The 6,438-nt window shown below is 41.8% G+C and overlaps 1 non-coding gene across 1 annotated transcript; it reads left to right on the top strand.

Annotated features, from left to right (window-relative positions):
• Positions 1–2,215: 2,215 nt before the first annotated feature.
• LOC145400906 (5S ribosomal RNA) lies at positions 2,216–2,334 on the top strand. The gene has a single exon (XR_013897529.1). It is a non-coding gene; the product is annotated as a 5S ribosomal RNA (ribosomal RNA).
• Positions 2,335–6,438: the final 4,104 nt, after the last annotated feature.

Below are 6,438 nucleotides of genomic sequence, written 5' to 3'. Positions count from 1 at the left end.
ACGCACTTCATCCCCCAAAGTTCCATCCTTACTCATCACACTACCCAAGTACTTGAATGCACTCACATTCTCCATATCCTCACCATCCAACCTCACTGCACACTCTGTGACTTCATTCCTCTCAAACACCATAACTTTACTTTTGTTTACATTAACTTTCAGATTCCTCCTCCTACACACTGTCCCAAATTCATTCACCAAACCTTGCAACTCCCATTCATCTTCACTCAACAATACTGTATCATCAGCAAACAGCAACACCGGAAGCTTCCAAATCTCACCCTCATTCATTAGAGCCACCCCAACATCCACTGCCCTACCCTGCACCTCCTTTACAACCCCATCCATGTATATATTAAACAGCCATGGAGACACCACACAACCCTGTTTCAGTCCCACATTGAGATCAAAGAACTCACTCAGCTCACCATCCACTCGCACCGTAGCCCTAGCTCCCTCGTACATACTCTTCACAGCACTCAACAATTTCCCCTCCACTCCATATATTCTTAATACCTTCCACATACCTTGCCTATCTATACTGTCATAAGCTTTCTCCAAGTCCATGAAGGCAGCATACACTTTCCTTCCCTTCTCTAGATACTTCTCCACTAAACATCTTAGAACAAATATCTGATCTACACACCCTTTTCCCTTCCTAAATCCCCCTTGTTCTGTTCCAACTAGCTCCTCTGTCATATGCCTAACTCTATCAATGAGTATTCTACCATATATTTTACCAGTCACACTAAGAAGGCAAATACCCCTATGGTTACCACATACTTCTCTCTCCCCTTTTCCTTTGTATAAAGGAACAATTATACCTGATTTCCAGTCCTCTGGAACCCTTCCCTCTTCCCAAGGCAATCTACACAACTTCCATATCCACTCCACAACAATTTCACCCCCATACCTAAGCATTTCACCACACACTCCATCAATTCCTGGGGCCTTTCCCAACTTAATCTTCTTCATCGCTTCCACTGCTTCCGCCCTACTGATCTCTTCCTCCCTCCTCTCATCTCTTCTTCTCCCAGCCATTCCCCAACCACTTATACTCGCATTGCTCTCACTCTCTACATTCAACAAATCTTCAAAGTGCTCCTTCCATCTCCTCAATTTCTCTCTCTTCTCCACCAACAATCTATTATTTCTATCTTTCACTCCCCTACTATTTCCCCTTTCACACTGCCTTACTTTCTTTACCTCCTTCCAAAACAATTTCTTACTCTCCCTCCATTTCACACTCAGATTCCTTCCAAACTCTTCATCCACTTTCTTCTTACTCTCCTTCACCAGTCTCTTAACCTCCCTTCTCCTGCTCACATATACCTCTCTCTTCTCTCTCTCATCTTCTCCCTTACCTCTACTAGCTAACCATTCACTATATGCCTTCTTCTTTTGTTCCACAGCTCGTTTCACCTCATCATTCCACCATGCTGTCCCTTGCACACCCTTGCGTTTCCTCCTCACTCCACGAACCGCCTCACACGGTGCGCCTATCTCATTATAGTAATATAATAATAATAATTATAATAATAATAATAATAACAATAATAATTATTATTATAATGATAATAATAATCACATGAGTTATCTGAGACGAGCATGTGGGGTCACATGGAGAGAAACGGACAAATGAGGAAGTGAAGGAGCGTTGTGATAGAAAGCGTTAGGAGAAACACATTGAAGTGGTTTGGCCATGAGGGGAGGATTGAGAGCGAGAGACTGACAAGGGGAGAGTTTGTGAGTGAGGTGGAATTGGGGAGAGGGAAGGGGATGCCAAGGATGAGATGAAGGGATGGAGAGGTATATGAGAGAAAGGGATGTGAGCCGGGAGCAGGGCAGTGAAATGACGTGGGACAGGGCGACATGGAGGCCATTTGTTTGTGGCCACCCTTTACGGGATTAAGGAGTCTGGCAAGAGACAGATAGAATAGACACGTTACTAGGCCCGATACAGAGGAGGACAAATGCTGAAACAGCATTTGTTGACGCAATGCAGTATCAGTTTGCCATGAGAGAAGGTTGGGTTGCTGTGAAATGTTAATTTAGTCAGTATTACCATAACTATACCATTACAGCACATTATGGCACTTTTTGGTTTCATATGTCAAAGCTGTGTTCACGTGTTTTATCAGTGAGATTATGGTTTTTGTCCTCTGTATAGTGCCTACTACTACTACTGCTACTATTATTATTATTATTATTATTATGTGAAGGTCATACCACGTTGAGTACACCGCTTCTCGTCCGATCAGCGAAGTTAAGCAACGTTGGGTCTGGTTAGTACTTGGATGGGTGACCGCCTGGGAACACCAGATGCTGTTGGCATAACGTTCTCCCTACGTGTCAAGTGGGGTTGGTGGAGGATTAGTGCCCCTCCCTGTAAAACAAGTAACTCTAAGCCCTTGGCCACCCCGTTTGGGATACATGGCGTCTGGCAATGAATGAAAAAAATTATTATTATTATAACTATGATAACATCTGCAGAACAGGATGGTAACAGTTTTGTCAGGTCATCATATACCGATGCGAGACATTCGGCCTCTGTTTATGTCCAATTGTTTGTTTGTTTGTCCATTAACTTCACCTAGGTTATTTTTGGATGTCAGTGAAACATCATATGTGTTTTTTAGTGGGTTGTAGGCATGTCGTACAGTATGTTATTTTTCCCAAAGAGCTGTAGTGCTCCCACAAAGGACTACAAGTATTACCATGGAGAAGTGCCACTGGGATAGTCCAGTGGTAATGGTAAGAACGGTCTGTAGCCAGTACTGTGGTTAATATATCAGTGGTTCGTAATATAGGCTCGTCAGGGTCTGCAGTTCTTTATAAGTAATGTAAAGAACACTACACATCTAAGTTGTTGTTATTCAGATAATTATTATTATCGCCCCATCCAATATATTACCAATATGCAGGGAATCGAACCCAAGATATTGGTAATGTACTGGATTATTTTTCCTGTGTACAGTACAGGTTTCTCTCTTCATTCTGACTTGCCGTAAGTGCTTGGGATAGATTAAAAGCATCTACTTGCCCAAGTGCCAGGGAGTTATCTCATCCTCTTCAGGCCCACAATTGGGGGCAGAGGGACATTGGTTACAAGATTGTGACAATGTGAGATAACTTTTACCTGGTTGTGGCGTAGTGGTATGCTGCCTGGCTCTCACCTGAGAGTCCCGGGGTCGATTCCCGGCATATTGGTAATATATTGGATGATTTTTCTTTGTACAAAACAGGTTTCTTTCTTCATTATCGCCCCATGTTTTTGCCTGCATCTGTGTGTGTGTTCCCATTATATCTCATGAACGGCTTGAGTTATCAACATGAAACCTTCAGGGTATCAAGATATAGTCAAAATCTTAGACGAGTTCGATGGGAACTCGAAGTCCAGGTCAAGGTCATCAAAAAGGCTGCAAACGGGCGACTAGTGTTTATCGCCCGCCTTTAGCACCTCTATATCTCATGAACGGTTTAAGCTATCAACATGAAACCTTCAGGGTATTAAGATATGGTCAAAATCTTGGATGAGTTCGAAAGTGTACACTCGGGGTCAAGGTCAAGGTCACCGAAATGGCTGCCAAAGGTCAAGTAGTTTTTATCGCCCGCCTTTAGCACCATTATATCAGATGAACGGCTTGAGTCATCAACATGAAACTTTCAGGATATCAAGGAATGGCCTAAGTCTTGAACTCTGCTAACAGCATATTCTAGCGGGCGATTAGCATTCGGCTCCCAAATGCCTTTCTTTCATTATTAACGTATACCACGTATTTTCACTATCAGAGGATGGAAACAGGCCTGGTGGCCCAGGGATGAGGTGAGGGGTAGTGTGGTGTCGGAATGGGAGAGGAGTAGGGTAGATGGTGGGTGGGAGAGAAGGGGGTGCAGCGGGGGTAAGGGTGGAGGGTAAGTGACGAGTTGTGAAAGGTGGGACAGGGACAATGTGGTTAGCAGATACACACGGACATAAAGACAATCATATGTATTATTATACACATTTAAAGTGCATTAGTATTAGGAGTAGCAATAATAGTACTGTGAGCGAAATTAGACACAGTCAGTGGGAAAAAGGGGGTTAGTAGTGGCAGTGCCAATAATGGTGTTACAGATTCAGAAGTCTTGTCCTAATGTTGTTTGTGTGGGAGTGATGAAGTGACGAATAATGTAATATAGTAGGAGTTATAGGGCGGGACGACTAGAAACCCTCTAAAGAATACAACGGCTCGCAGTAAGATACCGGGAAGTAAGAGTAATAGAAGTGGCAGAGACTGAAGGAAAATAATGCACGTATGAGGTGAAGCAACGGTTAAGGCCTGGGTAACGAGGCGGAGCAGGATACCACAGCTCTAGCTTCCTTGTCTCATACTAATTTGTGTTACTTGTTTCTAATTTCACCTGGTTATAGTTAATTATTGGTGAATACTCTCTGCTGCCCATCACAATGTGGTTTATTCGTCCACATAAATAATTTTAATATTTAAAACCATCTGCATAGCTACTGTACTCTGGGAATCAGTATTAAATCCACAATCATTCCATATTATAGCTATAGACAATCCAGGAATAACATATTCACAAAAATTATCATTGCAGTGATAATGACCAGTCACAGCTTATACACAACGGACTTGGTGTTTTATTTGTTTGATGAGGATCCGAAACGGATGGGTCGTGTCTTGACTAGTTTCACAGGACTCCATGATAACATAGTAGTCTACTGTATGTTATAATATATGCTGTGTATGTTATGAACATATATTTTGCAGGTGAATATTGTGGAAATGTTTCGAATCCAATTTCATTAAGTTTCTCACCATTCGCCTCGTAGCTCAGTACCAAACTACCACTCACGATTGTCCGTTCGCCTGTCCTTCTTGTAACCCTGACTTCCACTTCCTTCCACCGAGGGGGGTACAGAAACTTTGGTGCGTGGGTGTACTGCTGTTCTATATCCTCTCTCTCTCTCTCTTTCTGGCCTGCAAGGAAAAAATGTTAGCCTAGCATATTTTTTTTTTTTTTTAATGTGTCCGACTCTGGGCAAAGGCCTCAGGGCCTATGCCCAAGGCCCAGTAATCCTCCTACATACCACACATCTCCACATGTCACCACTTCGACGCTAACATCCACCGTTCATATTGAATACATGCTAGGGCTGTCTCATACTAGACTCGTGCACTAGTGTTAGCGAGTGTATTTTCACGACATGTCGGCAGGTCATCTGGTAGATCAGCAAAGTCTGCTTTTGTGAAATTAAGATCCATAAACTGTTCCCTGCCCCAGCCGGGATTCAAACCTGGGTCCATTAGGACTGCTTGCCCTGTTATATCCTAAGCTGGAAAAAAGTTCATGATAATAATGATGATGATGTTGATAATAATGGTGATAATAAATGATATACATTTATATATATATATATATATATATATATATATATATATATATATATATATATATATATATATATATATATATATATATATATATATATATTGTCATTTGGTTCTCTATCGATTTGCCACATTATCATCCCACCTTGTTTTTGGTCGTCATCTCACTCCCTCGGCAGTAGGGAAAAAAAAAAAAAAGTATGTATTATCACCGTACAGTGATATTACTGATCCCATTATAGTCACCGCACAGTGAAAAGAACAATGGCTTTATTATCACCGGTCGGTGATCATATGTTTTTCGGTATTTTAACCGAGAATCTGAAATAATTTATGGTTACTTATCAATTGCCATCATAGGATGTTAAAAGGTATTTAATAGAAATACAGTTATTCCATATTAAAATCAAAAGGTATTTAATAAAAATACATTTATTACATATTAAAATAAAAAAGTATTTTATGAAAATACATTTATTCCATATTCCATACTGAATATTAGGCCACAGTAAGATTTAAACAGTACTAGTTTTAAACAGTCTTAGTGGCAGTGGTATACAGAACATTACGCATCATTTGAATCACTACTAATTATCGCTTTCTTGCTTCCTTTTGTGGACTGCTTACTTGTTTTCCGTTTGACTCCAGCTTTAGCAACTTTAGAATGATTAAATCGTCCTAATACCTTTGACTCTTTAGGACGACCCCTCATTTTTACCGTAGGAAGATGAGCATTCATTAACTGTAGTCGTTGTGAATCTGCTGTTGTGATTGGTGAAGCTGGTGTGTGTGACGTCGGTGAAGCTGGTGTGTGTGTGACGTCGGTGAAGCTGGTGTGTGTGACGTCGGTGAAGCTGGTGTGTGTGACGTCGGTGAAGCTGGTGTGTGTGTGACGTCGGTGAAGCTGGTGTGTGTGACGTCGGTGAAGCTGGTGTGTGTGACAACGATGAAGCTGGTGTGTGTGACGTCGATGAAGCTGGTGTGTGTGACGTCGGTGAAGCTGGTGTGTGTGACGTCGGTGAAGCTGGTGTGTGTGACGTCG

This window comes from Coenobita brevimanus, chromosome 53 (genome assembly GCF_032717465.1).
Source record: "Coenobita brevimanus isolate Jiangsu-jjx chromosome 53, ASM3271746v2, whole genome shotgun sequence".
NCBI lineage: Eukaryota > Metazoa > Arthropoda > Malacostraca > Decapoda > Coenobitidae > Coenobita > Coenobita brevimanus.
This window is presented reverse-complemented; position numbering and strand designations above follow the sequence as displayed.